The sequence below is a fragment of the Hemitrygon akajei genome, chromosome 9 (assembly GCF_048418815.1).
Source record: "Hemitrygon akajei chromosome 9, sHemAka1.3, whole genome shotgun sequence".
In the NCBI taxonomy this organism is placed as follows: Eukaryota; Metazoa; Chordata; class Chondrichthyes; order Myliobatiformes; family Dasyatidae; genus Hemitrygon; species Hemitrygon akajei.
Genome location: NC_133132.1, coordinates 55777989 through 55794046, shown reverse-complemented (window position 1 = coordinate 55794046; position 16058 = coordinate 55777989).

Here is a 16058-nt window from a genome sequence, read left to right as displayed (position 1 = left end):
AGTGTTCCAACACTCCAAACAGTTTCCCAGTACGCCAGACAGTGTTCCAGCACTCCAATTTCTGAGTACTCCAGACAGTGTTCCAGCACTCCAATTCCCCAGTACTCCAGACAGTGTTCCAGCACTCCAGTTTCTCAGTACTCCAGTGTTCCAGCACTCCAAACAGATTCCCAGTACTCCAGATAGTGTTCCAGCACTCCAGTTTCATATTACTCCAGATAGTGTTCCAGCACTCCAGTTTCTGAGTACTCCAGACAGTGTTCTAGCACTCCAATTCCCGAGTACTCCAGAGTTCCAGCACTCCAAACCGTTTCCCAGTACTCCAGACAGTGTTCCAGCACACCAATTCCCCAGTACTCCAGTGTTCCTGCACTCCAAACAGTTTCAAAGTACTCCAGTATTACAGCACTCCAAACAGTTTCCCAGTACTCCAGTGTTCCAGCACTCCATTTCCCAGTACTCCAGACAGTGTTCCAGCACTCCAAACAGTTTCCAAGTACTCCAGTGTTCCAGCACTCCAAACAGTTACCCAGTACTCCAGTGTTCCAGCACTCCATTTCCCAGGACTCCCGTCAGTGTTCCAGCACTCCAAACAGTTTCCCAGTACTCCAGTGTTCCAGCAATCCAGTTTCCAAGTACTCCCGACCGTGTTCCAGCACTCCGTTTCCCAGTACTTCAGTGTTCCAGCACTCCATTTCCCAGTACTCCAGACAGTGTTCCAGCACTCCAGTTTCCGAGTACTCCAGACAGTGTTCCAGCACTCCAATTCCCCAGTACTCCAGACAGTGTTCCAGCACTCCAGTTTCCAAGTACTCCAGTGTTCCAGCACTCCCATTCCCCAGTACTCCAGACAGTGTTCCAGCACTCCAAACAGTTTCCCAGTACTGCAGTGTTCCAGCACTCCATTTCCCAGTACTCCAGACAGTGTTCCAGCAGTCCAAACAGTTACCCAGTACTCCAGTGTTCCAGCACTCCATTCCCCAGGACTCCAGTCAGTGTTCCAGCACTCCAAACAGTTTCCCAGTATTCCAGTGTTCCAGCAATCCAGTTTCCAAGTCCTCCCGACAGTGTTCCAGCACTCCAAACAGTTTCCCAGTATTCCAGTGTTCCAGCAATCCAGTTTCCAAGTACTCCCGACAGTGTTCCAGCACTCCGTTTCCCAGTACTTCAGTGTTCCAGCACTCCAAACAGTTTCCCAGTACTCCCAACAGTGTTCCAGCACTCCGGCTTCTGAGTACTCCAGACAGTGTTCCAGCACTCCAGTTTCCGAGTACTCCAGACAGTGTTCCAGCACTCCGTTTCCCAGTAATCCAGAGTTCCAACACTGCAAACAGTTTCCCAGTACTCCAGTGTTCCAGCACTCCAAACAGTTTCCCAGTACTCCAGACAGTGTTCCAGCACTCCAATTCCCCAGTACTCCAGTGTTCCAGCACTCCAGCAGTTTCCCTGTACTCCCGACAGTGTTCCAGCACTCCCATTCCCCAGTACTCCAGTGTTCCAGCACTCCCATTCCACAGTACTCCAGTGTTCCAGCACTCCAATTCCCCAGTACTCCAGACAGTGTTCCAGCACATCAATTCCCCAGTACTCCAGACAGTGCCCCAGCACTCCAGTTTCTCAGTACTCCAGACAGTGTTCCAGCACTCCTGTTTCCGAGTACTCCAGACTGTGTTCCATCACTCCAAACAGTTTCCCAGTACTCCAGACAGTGTTCCAGCACTCCAATTCCCCAGTACTCCAGTGTTCCAGCACTCAAAACAGTTTCCCAGTACTCCCGACAGTGTTCCAGCACTCCAAACAGTTTCCCAGTACTCCAGACAGTGTTCCAGCACTCCAATTCCCCAGTACTCCAGACAGTGTTCCAGCACATCAATTCCCCAGTACTCCAGACAGTGCTCCAGCACTCCAGTTTCTCAGTACTCCAGACAGTGTTCCAGTACTCCATTTCCCAGTTCTCCAGTGTTCCAACACTCCAAACAGTTTCCCAGTACGCCAGACAGTGTTCCAGCACTCCAATTTCTGAGTACTCCAGACAGTGTTCCAGCACTCCAATTCCCCAGTACTCCAGACAGTGTTCCAACACTCCAGTTTCTCAGTACTCCAGTGTTCCAGCACTCCAAACAGATTCCCAGTACTCCAGATAGTGTTCCAGCACTCCAGTTTCATATTACTCCAGATAGTGTTCTAGCACTCCAATTCCCAAGTACTCCAGAGTTCCAGCACTCCAAACAGTTTCCCAGTACTCCAGACAGTGTTCCAGCACACCAATTCCCCAGTACTCCAGTGTTCCTGCACTCCAAACAGTTTCAAAGTATTCCAGTATTACAGCACTCCAAACAGTTTCCCAGTACTCCAGTGTTCCAGCACTCCAAACAATTTCCCAGTACTCCACTGTTCCAGCACTCCCATTCCCCAATACTCCCGACAGTGTTCCAGCACTCCCATTCCCCAGTACTCCAGTGTTCCAGCACTCCAATTCCCCAGGACTCCCGACAGTGTTCCAGCACTCCCATTCCCCAGTACTCCAGTGTTCCAGCACTCCAAACAGTTTCCCAGTACTCCAGTGTTCCAGCACTCCATTTCCCAGTACTCCAGACAGTGTTCTAGCACTCCAATTTCCGAGTACTCCAGACAGTGTTCCAGCACTCCAATTCCCCAGTACTCCAGACAGTGTTCCAGCACTCCCATTCCCCAGTACTCCAGAGAGTGTTCCAGCACTCCAAACAGTTTCCCAGTACTCCAGTGTTCCAGCACTCCCATTCCCCAGTACTCCAGAGAGTGTTCCAGCACTCCAAACAGTTTCCCAGTACTCCAGTGTTCCAGCACTCCAAACAGTTTCCCAGTACTCCAGACAGTGTTCTAGCACTCCAGTTTCCAAGTATTCCAGACAGTGTTCCAGCACTCCAATTACCCAGTACTCCAGACAGTGTTCCAGCACTCCAGTTTCCCAGTACTCCAGTGTTCCAGCACTCCATTTCCCAGTACACCAGACAGTGTTCCAGCACTCCAAACAGTTTCCCAGTACTCCAGTGTTCCAGCACTCCAAACAGTTACCCAGTACTCCAGTGTTCCAGCACTCCAAACAGTTACCCAGTACTCCAGTGTTCCAGCACTCCATTTCCCAGGACTCCCGTCAGTGTTCCAGCACTCCAAACAGTTTCCCAGTACTCCAGTGTTCCAGCAATCCAGTTTCCAAGTACTCCCGACTGTGTTCCAGCACTCCGTTTCCCAGTACTTCAGTGTTCCAGCACTCCATTTCCCAGTACTCCAGACAGTGTTCCAGCACTCCAGTTTCCGAGTACTCCAGACAGTGTTCCAGCACTCCAATTCCCCAGTACTCCAGACAGTGTTCCAGCACTCCAGTTTCCGAGTACTCCAGTGTTCCAGCACTCCCATTCCCCAGTACTCCAGACAGTGTTCCAGCACTCCAAACAGTTTCCCAGTACTCCAGTGTTCCAGCACTCCATTTCCCAGTACTCCAGACAGTGTTCCAGCACTCCAAACAGTTACCCAGTACTCCAGTGTTACAGCACTCCATTCCCCAGGACTCCAGTCAGTGTTCCAGCACTCCAAACAGTTTCCCAGTATTCCAGTGTTCCAGCAATCCAGTTTCCAAGTCCTCCCGACAGTGTTCCAGCACTCCAAACAGTTTCCCAGTATTCCAGTGTTCCAGCAATCCAGTTTCCAAGTACTCCCGACAGTGTTCCAGCACTCCGTTTCCCAGTACTTCAGTGTTCCAGCACTCCAAACAGTTTCCCAGTACTCCCAACAGTGTTCCAGCACTCCAGCTTCTGAGTACTCCAGACAGTGTTCCAGCACTCCATTTCCCAGTACTCCAGACAGTGTTCCAGCACTCCAAACAGTTACCCAGTACTCCAGTGTTCCAGCACTCCATTCCCCAGGACTCCAGTCAGTGTTCCAGCACTCCAAACAGTTTCCCAGTATTCCAGTGTTCCAGCAATCCAGTTTCCAAGTCCTCCCGACAGTGTTCCAGCACTCCAAACAGTTTCCCAGTATTCCAGTGTTCCAGCAATCCAGTTTCCAAGTACTCCCAACAGTGTTCCAGCACTCCTTTTCCCAGTACTTCAGTGTTCCAGCACTCCAAACAGTTTCCCAGTACTCCCAACAGTGTTCCAGCACTCCAGTTTCTGAGTACTCCAGACAGTGTTCCAGCACTCCCATTCCCCGGTACTCCAGACAGTGTTCCAGCACTCCAGTTTCCGAGTACTCCAGACAGTGTTCCAGCACTCCAATTCCCCAGTAATCCAGAGTTCCAACACTGCAAACAGTTTCCCAGTACTCCAGTGTTCCAGCACTCCAAACAGTTTCCCAGTACTCCAGACAGTGTTCCAGCACTCCAATTCCCCAGTACTCCAGTGTTCCAGCACTCCAGCAGTTTCCCTGTACTCCCGACAGTGTTCCAGCACTCCCATTCCCCAGTACTCCAGTGTTCCAGCACTCCCATTCCACAGTACTCCAGTGTTCCAGCACTCCAATTCCCCAGTACTCCAGACAGTGTTCCAGCACATCAATTCCCCAGTACTCCAGACAGTGCTCCAGCACTCCAGTTTCTCAGTACTCCAGACAGTGTTCCAGCACTCCAGTTTCCGAGTACTCCAGACTGTGTTCCATCACTCCAAACAGTTTCCCAGTACTCCAGACAGTGTTCCAGCACTCCAATTCCCCAGTACTCCAGACAGTGTTCCAGCACTCCAATTCCCCAGTACTCCAGACAGTGTTCCAGCACATCAATTCCCCAGTACTCCAGACAGTGCTCCTGCACTCCAGTTTCTCAGTACTCCAGACAGTGTTCCAGCACTCCATTTCCCAGTTCTCCAGTGTTCCAGCACTCCAAACAGTTACCCAGTACTCCAGTGTTCCAGCACTCCAAACAGTTTCCCAGTACTCCAGTGTTCCAGTACTCCCATTCCCCAGTACTCCAGTGTTCCAGCACTCCCATTCCACGGTACTCCAGACAGTGTTCCAGCACTACAAACAGTTTCCCAGTACTCCAGTGTTCCAGCACTCCAAACAGTTTCCCAGTACTCCCGACAGTGTTCCAGCACTCCCATTCCCCAGTACTCCAGTGTTCCAGCACTCCAAACAGTTTCCCAGTACTCCAGTGTTCCAGCACTCCAAACAGTTACCCAGTACTCCAGTGTTCCAGCACTCCAAACAGTTTCCCAGTACTCCAGACAGTGTTCCAGCACTCCCATTCCCCAGTACTCCAGTGTTCCAGCACTCCCATTCCACGGTACTCCAGACAGTGTTCCAGCACTACAAACAGTTTCCCAGTACTCCAGTGTTCCAGCACTCCAAACCGTTTCCCAGTACTCCCGACAGTGTTCCAGCACTCCCATTCCCCAGTACTCCAGTGTTCCAGCACTCCAAACAGTTTCCCAGTACTCCAGTGTTCCAGCACTCCAAACAGTTTCCCAGTACTCCCGACAGTGTTCAAGCACTCCATTTCCCAGTACTCCAGACATTGTTCCAGCACTCCAGTTTCCGACTACTCCAGACAGTGTTCCAGCACTCCAATTCCCCAGTACTCCAGACAGTGTTCCAGCACTCCAGTTTCCGAGTACTCCAGTGTTCCAGCACTCCCATTCCCCAGTACTCCAGACAGTGTTCCAGCACTCCAAACAGTTTCCCAGTACTCCAGTGTTCCAGCATGCCAAACAGTTTCCCAGTACTCCAGACAGTTTTCCAGCACTCCAGTTTCCGAGTACTCCAGACTGTGTTCCATCACTCCAAACAGTTTCCCAGTACTCCAGACAGTGTTCCAGCACTCCAATTCCCCAGTACTCCAGACAGTGTTCCAGCACATCAATTCCCCAGTACTCCAGACAGTGCTCCAGCACTCCAGTTTCTCAGTACTCCAGACAGTGTTCCAGCACTCGAGTTTCTGAGTACTCCAGACAGAGTTCCAGCACTCCAATTCCCCAGTACTCCAGACAGTGTTCCAGCACTCCAGTTTCTGAGTACTCCAGCCAGTGTTCCAGCACTCCAATTCCCCAGTACTCCAGTATTCCCGCGCACCAATTCCCCAGTACTCCAGACAGTGTTCCAGCACTCCAGTTTCTGAGTACTCCAGCCAGTGTTCCAGCACTCCAATTCCCCAGTACTCCAGACAGTGTTCCAGCACTCCATTTCCCATTACACCAGTGTTCCAGCACTCCAAACAGTTTCCCAGTACTCCCGACAGTGTTCCAGCACTCCATTCCCCAGTACTCCACACAATATTCCAGCACTCCAGTTTCTGAGTACTCCAGACAGAGTTCTAGCACTCCAATTCCCCAGTACTCCAGACAGTGTTCCAGCACTCCAGTTTCCGAGTACTCCAGACAGTGTTCCAGCACTCCAGTGTCCAAGTTCTCCAGACAGTGTTCCTGCACTCCAATTCCCCAGTACTCCAGTGTTCCAGCACTCCAGTTTCCGAGTACTCCAGACAGTGTTCCAGCACGCCAAACAGTTTCCCCGTACTCCAGACAGTGTTCCAGCACCCCAGTTTCCGAGTACTCCAGACAGTATTCCAGCACTCCAGTTTCCGAGTACTCCAGACAGTATTCCAGCACTCCAATTCCCCAGTACTCCAGTGTTCCAGCACTCCAATTCCCCAGTACTCCAGTGTTCCAGCATTCCAGATTCCGAGTACTCCAGACAGTGTTCCAGCACTCCAATTCCCCAGTACTCCAGTATTCCCGCGCACCAATTCCCCAGTACTCCAGACAGTGTTCCAGCACTCCAGTTTCCGAGAACTCCAGACAGTGTTCCAGCACTCCAGTTTCCCAGTACTCCAGTGTTCCAGCACTCCAGTTTCTGAGTACTCCAGACTGTGTTCCAGCACTCCAAACAGTTTCCCAGTACTCCACACAGTGTTCCAGCACCCCAGTTTCTGAGTACTCCAAACAGTATTCCAGCACTCCAGTTTCCGAGTACTCCAGACTGTGTTCCAGCAATCGAATTCCCCAGTACTCCAGTGTTCCAGCACTCCAGTTTCCGAGTACTCCAGACAGTGTTCCAGCACTCCAGTTTCATAGTACTCCAGACAGTGTTCCAGCACTCCAGATTCCAAGTAATCCAGACAGTGTTCCAGCACTCCAATTCCCCAGTACTCCAGACAGTGTTCCAGCACTCCAATTCCCCAGTACTCCAGACAGTGTACCAGCACTCCAGTTTCTCAGTACTCCAGACAGTGTTCCAGCACTTCAGTTTCTTATTACTCCAGACAGTGTTCCAGCACTCCAGTTTCTCAGTACTCCAGACAGTGTTCCCGCACTCCAAACAGTTTCTCAGTACTCCAGACAGTGTTCCAGCACTCCAAACAGTTTCCCAGTACTCCAGTTCCCCAGTCCTCCAAGCCTGAGATTTCTGGTCCATGGGTCTGTTAGTAGTGAAGTAATGCAGCCTGCAGCACTCCAAACATCACCCAGGCCCAGGGATCGGGTTGCTGAGCCTCACCAAATCTCTCCCTGGCAACTACCAGCACGTAATTGATGGGAGCCTAGTACTGAATGGCGTGGAATGGTCCATCATTCTGAGATTACAGAGTGAATGAACTTCTCATTATAAATTCAGCAAATTTGGTTTATTATTGTCATATGTTCTGAGATACAGTGAAAAACGTTGTTTTGCCTATCATCCAATCTGATCATTTCATCACATCAGTACATCAAGCTACAGAGAAAGTCCAGAGCAGGCTGACAATAAGGTGCAAGGCCAAGGCGAAGCAGATTGTGGGGTCAGGAGTCCATCTTCTTGTACCAGAGAACCATTCAATAATCTTATAACAGTGGGATGGAAGCTGTCCTTTAGGCTGGTGGTACATTTTTCAGACCATTGGATCTTCTGTCCAATGGGAATTGGAGGAAGAGGTAGTATGCAGGGTGAGGGTGAGGGTTAATTGATTATGTTGGCCACTTTACAGAGAAAGTGGGTGGTGTAGGCAGAGCCTGCAGAGGAGACACTACTGTTTGTGATGTGCAGAGCTGAAGCTGTTTTTTTTTGCAATGCCTGTGTCTATAGTACTGATTAAAAAATGGAATCATTCCCCACAGCCTGAAGCCATCAACACTGTACCGGGAGTGCTCCTCCTAGCTCTGCTTTGAAGCTGCTGGACTACACTCCTCACACCAGCCCTTGCAGGTCACGCGTTGGCCTTGCAGGCAGATTACTTCCTTTCCTTTTGGTGGACAACAATCCTAGAATGTAACCAGTTATAATACACTCTTGGCCACCGGCTTCATTGCAAGATCTGTTACCAGGACAACAGGTTGCTGGGGAAACCAGGGAAAAAAAAACCTTTATTTGGTTTCTTTCATGTGATTTTAGTATCAATAATGACGAGGAATCATCAGCCTGAAACATTAATTCTATTCTTTTGTCCGTGGACACTTTCTGATGTGCTAACACTTCCCGCTTCGATTTTTCAATAGACACTATATTTTGTTTATTATTTTATCATGGTTATCAAACCAATTTTTTTTTAAGAAGTGAGTTAGAGACTTCAGAAAAGTGAAATTTGGCCAGAGTTATGAATACACACACATACAAACATACAAATGATTAGGCTTAATAGGTCATGGCTGATTGGAACCTACCTTTGACTCCTTTCACCTCTATGCTTATCAGGAATAAATCTACTTCCCCCACAGATGTTGCTCAATCCTTTCAGTAGATTATTTGTTGCTCCGGATTCCAGCACCTGCAACTCTTAGGTCTCTATCTGCCTCTCATTAATATTTAACAACTTTGCTTCCACTGCTCTTTGAGGAAGAGTTTCAAAGGTTCAAAAATCCTTGGTGAAAATACTTTACCTCGTTTCTGGGCTAAATAGATCATTCCTAATCTTTAGATGGTGATTCCTTGCTCCCGGTTCTCCATCTAGAGGAAGCATCCTCTCGACATCTGCCCTGTGGATCTTACACCATTGACAGGGATGTAGTTGCCAATGCCTTTAGCATTAATCATGATGTTCTTTAAGAGAAACAAAATCTAAAAATGTAAAAGAACGATGCTGATACAGAAACAGACAAAAGGGAAAAAACTAAGTGTGGAGAGGAACTCCACACTTAAACATTCTAAAACTCAGGAAACTCCATGCTCATTATTTAATGAATGTTTTCTGAGGTCGATGTAGTCAGAGACTTCTGTACAACATAGAGACAGGTCCACCACATCAAAAATGTCCATCATGCCTAACCATATCGTGTAGGAAATAAGGAGGCAATTTCTACACAGCAGTCCTGCCAAAGAAAGTCCCATTCTCAAATTTAAGAACATAAGAAAAAGGAGCAGGAGTAGGCCACCTGGCCTGTCGAGCCTGCTCTGTCATTCAATAAGATCATGGCTGATCTGGACATAGACTCATCTCCACCTACCTGCCTTTTCCCCATAACCTTTGATTCCCCTACTATGCAAAAATCGATCCGACCTTGTCTTAAATATATTTACTGAGGTAACTGCCACTGCTTCATTGGGCAGAGAATTCCACAGATCCACCACTCTCTGGGGAAAGCAGTTCCTCCTCAACACCGTCCTCTGATATTGTAAGACTCTTGATATAATTCCTGAACAGATCTTTTGCACAGTGCAGAGCTCCTGATCTCTCAGTCTCGTGCAGTGTGGCCCTTACACCTTATTTTAATGAGTGTTGACTGTAAATATAACACTGGACTCAATAGCCATTTTACATAGACCTGCACAACTGCTTGTTAATGTAAACATCTAATCAGCCATTCAGGTGGCAGCAACTCAATGGATAAAAGCATGCAGACATGATCAAGAGGTTCAGTTGTTGTCTATGTCAAACTTTGGAATGAGGGGGAAATGTGATCCAAGTGATTTTGACCGTGGAGTAATTGTTGGTATCATCCAGGGTGGTTTGAGTATCTCAGGAACTGTTGATTTCTTGGGATTTTCACAAACTGCAGTCTAGTGGTTACAGAGGATGGTATATAAAACAAAAAAAAAATCTGTTGAGTGGCAACTTGGTAATGAGAGAGATCAGAAAAGAATGACTAGACTATTTCAAGCTGACAGTAACTCAAATAACCATGCATTACAACAGTGGGATGTAGAAGAGCATCTCTGAATGCACAGTACGTCAAATCTTGAAGTGGATGGGCTACAGCTGCAGAAGACCACAAACACACACTTGGTGGCTACTTTGTTAGGTACAGGAGGTACCCAATAAAGTGGCCACTGAGTGTATATTCTGCATTCTGTTATTGTTCTCTCTGCTGACATATGTTAATGTTCTTTTGTAAAAGCTTTTCACTGTATCTCACTACGTGTGACAAGAAACCAATTATCAAGTTCCTATAAGGACTTGTTATAGTGATGACTGAGAGAAAACTTGGTCTGGAGAGTGGGGAGATCTTAACTCTGCTAAAATGTCTTTGGAATCTAAACCCCCTCTTAGTTCTATTCAAAACATGACTACTCTCTTGGAGCCAGTCCTGACTTTGTGTTTTGTGTCTCTGGAAAGGAACTTAAGCTCAACTTAAAAGAAAGTGGAGATGAGTACTGAGGCCAGACCAGGACAACAGTCAGAGCAGCAGAAGACTCAGTGGGGAAGTCAAGGTGAACAACTGCAACAGTCTCAACTTGTTTAATTATATTGGGAGAAAGCCAACTCCATTGGAATTCCTCTCCTACCAAATTGCTCAGAGTACAGTCCTGTCGTCACCAACACCCAGTGGATGCCAGCACCCCTTGCCCATGTATTAGCTTCTACTATGATTTAGTGAGGACGCATCTACACCATGTTAGATATGTGATGTGGCCCTCATACGAACGGCCACCTGAACCATTCAATCTCCATCATTCCAGAGACGTTATGACCCTGCCCACCCCAGGCAGTCTCTCTTCTTCCCCCTCCCCACTCCACCCCAACTACCCCTCCATCCATCAGGCAGAAAATACAGAAGCTTGATAACAGGTACTGCTAAGCACTAGGGCAGCTTCGATCCCACTGTTATCAGACTCTGATATGGGCCTCTTGCACTATAAAAATTTATTCTTGATTTCCCAGTGGCCCTTGCACCTTATTGTCCGCCTGCATGGCACTCTTGCTGTAACTGTAGCACATTTTTGTGTGGTATTATCCGTCTGAATAACATGCAAAGCTTTTACTGTATCTTGGTTTGTATGACAATAATAAACCAATTAGTAATTAACAACTAAACATGAATATTTTCTCATTTCAGATAAAAAGTAGCCTGAAACATTGAGTTATTTCATCTTTCCACAGATGCTGCCTGAACTGCTGGGGCGTTTCCAATATTTTCTGCTTTTATTTTGGTTTTTCCTCATCTACAGTGCTTTGAAATGCAGTGGTTTGATGGAGATTTCCTTGTGATTACCAAAGCTAATTGTATTTGGAGAAAATCACAGAAATGACAGTTCACAAAATTGTTGCAGCCACTGCAAACTCCTGTGTGACAAAAGCTGTAGTTTAAATTTTCTCAACCAGTGGCTGATGTATCTCCTTTCAGAAGCCAGCCACCTTCAACATTGATTGTGAAATCAATACCATCTTTTGGCCCACCTTCACCAAAAGGTCCCAAACATGAAATAAACTATAACAACTGTGCTATTAATGTGAAAACTGATTAGGAGAAATTGTAATGGGTTTGTTAATGTGGTGTTTCTCCATTTAAATGTTAATTAAACAATTAATTATTCAATTGAGCATATAAAGTTAGCTGCAGGAAAAATAGTTTATACCGTGTTGACTGGCTCAAAAGCTAATTGCAATCCAAAGTGTTGTTTAAGCTGAAGACTGTATGCAATTCTAAAAGGTAGATTTAAAAAATCCAGGGAGAGAGTGAAAACATGCCAGTGCAAATATTTGAAGATCAGGTTGCAAGAGCTAAAAACAAGTTAATTGTCAAAACATTCAGAATAAAAGTGTATGGAGAAAGTAAAGAACAGTGGGTGTGATACTGATGATAATGCACCAGTTAGATACTATGTACTTTTTGTAGTTTTGCAAGTGATTTATTGCCAAGACATAGAATGCTATGGATCAAATGAAAGTAAATCAGATTTAGTACAGCGATCAGCATGGATGTGCATACGGCGGGGGTTCAAGAGTCAAGTTATGGAGAGTGTTTAATCAGGTTGGGAATTTATTCGTTGGAATGTAGGAGACTGGGGGGGGGGGGGTGATCTTATAGAGGCATATAAAATATGAGGAGCATAGACAGGGTTAATACACCCCAGTCTTTTTCCCAGGTTGGGGAATCAAGAAATAGAGGGAAGAGGTTTAAGGTGAGAATGCAAAGGTTTAATAGGGAGGACGGTCAGTATATGGAAGAACCTGCCAGAGGAGGTGGTTGGGGCAGCAGACTAGTGCAGCTGATCGATCCATTCCGAATCACCAGCGACCCAGCTCCAATTCTGTTGTCTGCAAACTCTCCCTGTGACAACATGGTTTTCTCCTTGCTCTCCCACACCCCCCCCCCCCAAAGACATTTGCAAATTGCTGGGTTAATTGTAAATTACCCCTAGTGTGTACACAAGAGTGATAGAATCTGGGAATGTGGAGCATTGGAGACAGCGGGGGGTGCTGGTTTATAAAAGTATGCAAAGATCATGAGGGGGGAGGAAATTGGATGGGTACATTCTTTTTGGGGAGGTATGGTCGCATAGCAATTTGCATAATGCTCATGCAGCACCAGCGATCCAGGTTCAGTTCCGCTGCAGTCTGTACAATCTCCCCATGACTCGATGGGTTTCCTTTGGGTATTCTGATTTCCTCGTACATCTCCAAAGATGTACGGACTAGTCAGTTAACTGATCACATTGGTGTGATTGGGCAGTGCGGGCTCATTGGGCCAGCAGGGCATGTTACCACGCTGTGTTGCTAAATTTTGAAGAAAGGGCATTTGGCAGGTAGAAGAGTAATCATGATCTGGTGCAGGAGTTCCCAGCCTGGGGTTCATGGACCCCTTGGTTGATGGTAGGTCCAGGGCATAGAAAAGGTTTTGGGAACCGCTGGTTTAGAGGGCCAAATGTGGACAACAGGATGAGTCTAGATAAGAATCTTGGTTGGGATAGACCAGTTGTGCCAAGGGTTTGCTTTTATGCTGCATGACTCTTTAATATTAAAGTGAAGCCCAGTCTGCTCTCTTGAGTGGATGTGGAAAGTCCCTTTACTGCCCTCAAAGTGCGTGTGTACAAAGCTATGTGGCAAGTTACACACCTTCTCAAAAATTATCTGAAACAGAAGCTTTCTTCAGGGTTTTTAATGAGCTCTTACTTGTAAGAGGATATTACAGGTTCAAGGACAAATACAGGGGTAATGGAGATGGATGTCTTTCCATTGTGTAATTCAAATTGAATCAAAAACCTTGAACAAGAAGTAATATAAAAAACAAATTTTGTATAAGCAGTGATGTTGATACAAAACACACAGCGCCTTTAGAGGCCGGAACACTCGCCGCCTGGCATTCCTAGGATGTCAAACTTAACTATTGAAACTAAGAGTCAAGTGATCATCTCATTAACTCTTTGGCAAAAGAAGGATCGTCTCAGAGTCTGGTCTTGAAACAGTCTTACTACACCATCTTTAACCATTCTCATTTCAGAAATGTCCGCCTTGATGACATTCCTGGTGGGGACCAGCAAGAAATGCTGGTCCAGTTAATCATGAGGAGGGGGTTGAGCTATTAGCTTGCTGCCTACTTGTGGCATGAATGGCCAGGTTGAGATCAGCAGGAACACAGCCCCAGGGCTGTGTGCTCAGTCCACTGCTGTTCACTCTGCTGACCCACGACTGTGCATCAATACACAGCTCGAACTGCATCACCAAGTTCACCGATGACACGACCGTGGTGGGTCTCATCAGCAAAAATGATGAGTCAGCATACAGAGAGGAGATACAGCAGCTAACGGACTGGTGCAGAGCCAACAACCTGTCTCTGAATGTGAACAAAACAAAAGAGATGGTTGTTGACTTCAGGAGAGCACGGAGTGACCACTCTCCGCTGAACATTGACGGCTCCTCCACTGAGATCGTTAAGAGCACCAAATTTCTCAGTGTTCACCTAGCGGAGAATCTCACCTGGTCCCTCAGAACCAGCTCCATAGCCAAGAAAGCCCAGTAGCGTCTCTACTTTCTGCGAAGGCTGAGAAAAGTCCATCTCCCACCTCCCTATACTCACCACATTCTATAGAGTATGTATTGAGAGCATCCTGAGCAGCTGCATCACTGCCTGGTTCTGGAATTGCACCGTCTTGGATCACAAGACCCTGCAGTGGATAGTGAGGACAGCTGAGAAGATCATCGGGGTCTCTCTTCCCGCCATTACAGACATTTACACCACACGCTGCATCCGCAAAGCAAACAGCATTATGAAGGACCCCATGCACCCCTCATACAATCTCTTCTCCCTCCTGCCATCTGGGAAAAGGCACCAAAGCATTCGGGCTCTCACGACCAGACTATGTAACAGTTCTTCCCCAAGCCATCAGACTCCTCAATACCCAAAGTCTAGACTAACATCTACATAATTTATTATTATATTAAAATTTGTCCTCTACTGTGCCTGTTGTCTTGTTTATTAATTATTTATTTGTTAATTAATTATTGTACTGCCCTGCACTGTTTTGTGCACTTGATATAGTCCTGTGTAGGTCTGTAGTCTAGTGTAGGTTTTGTGTTGTTTTACATAGTCTAGTGTAGCCTCGAGTTGTTTCACATAGTCTAGTGTAGTTTTGTGTTGTTTCATGCAGCACCATGGCCCTGGAGGAACGTTGTTTCATTTTTACTGTGTACTGTACCAGCAGCTTATGGTCAAAATAACAATAAAAGTGACTTGACTTGACTTGATAGTTCCATTAGTGGTTCTGAGTTGATTGCCTGATGAATTGGATCCTATTATGTACATAAAAATAGAATAGTCTTGTTTCATTAAATATTTAACCGAGCACAACCTTACTGTTGGTAAAGAAGTAGATATCATCTAGTTCTGCATCCAGCTTTTTTAGACCATAAGACATAGGAGCAGAATCAAGCCATCTGTCCTATTGATTCTGCTCTGCCATTTAATCATGGCTGATCCGTTTTATCTGTCTCCTCTTCAACCCAGTTCCCAGCCTTCTCCCTGAAACCTTTGATGCCATGTCCAATCAAGAACTTATCAATCTCTGCCTTAAATACACCCAATGACCTGGCCTCCACAGCTGCATGTGGTAACAAATTCCACAGATTCACCACCCTTTGGCTAAATAAATTTCTCCGCATTTCTGCTTTGAAAGGGTGTCCCTCTATCCTGAGGCTGTGCCCTCTTGTCCTTTCCACATCTACTCTGTTTAGGCCTTTCAACATTCGAAAGGATTCAATGAGATCCCCCCTCATTCTTCTGAATTCCAGTGAGTACAGACCCAGAGCCCTCAAAAGTTCCTCATATGATAACCCTTTCATTCCTGGAATCATCCTTGTGAACCTCCTCAGGACCCTCTCCAATTCCAGCACATCTTTTCTAACATGAGGAGCCCAAAACTGTTCATAATACTCAAAGTGAGGCCTCACCATTGCCTTATAAAGCCTCAGCATCACATCCTTGCTCTTGTATTCTAGACCTCTTGAAATAGATAGATAGATAGATACTTTATTCATCCCCATGGGGAAATTCAACTTTTTTCCAATGTCCCATACACTTGTTGTAGCTAACATGCTAACATGGCATTTGCCTTTGTCAACACCGACTCAACTGGCAAGTTAACCTTCAGGGTGTTCTGCACAAGGACTCACAAGTCCCTCTGCATCATAATTTTGTGGATTTTCTCTCCATTTATAAAATAGTCCACACATTCATTTCTACTACCAAAGTGCATGACCATGTATTTTCCAACAGTATATTTCATTTGCCACTTTCTTGCCCATTCTCCTTATCTGTCTAAGTCCTTCTGCATCCTATCTGTTTCCTCAACATGACCTGCCCCTCCTCTGAAATTCGTATCATCTGTAAGCGAGGCAACAAAGTAATCTATACCATTATCTAAGTCATTTATATACCGCATAAAAAGAAGTGGTCCCAACGCCGATC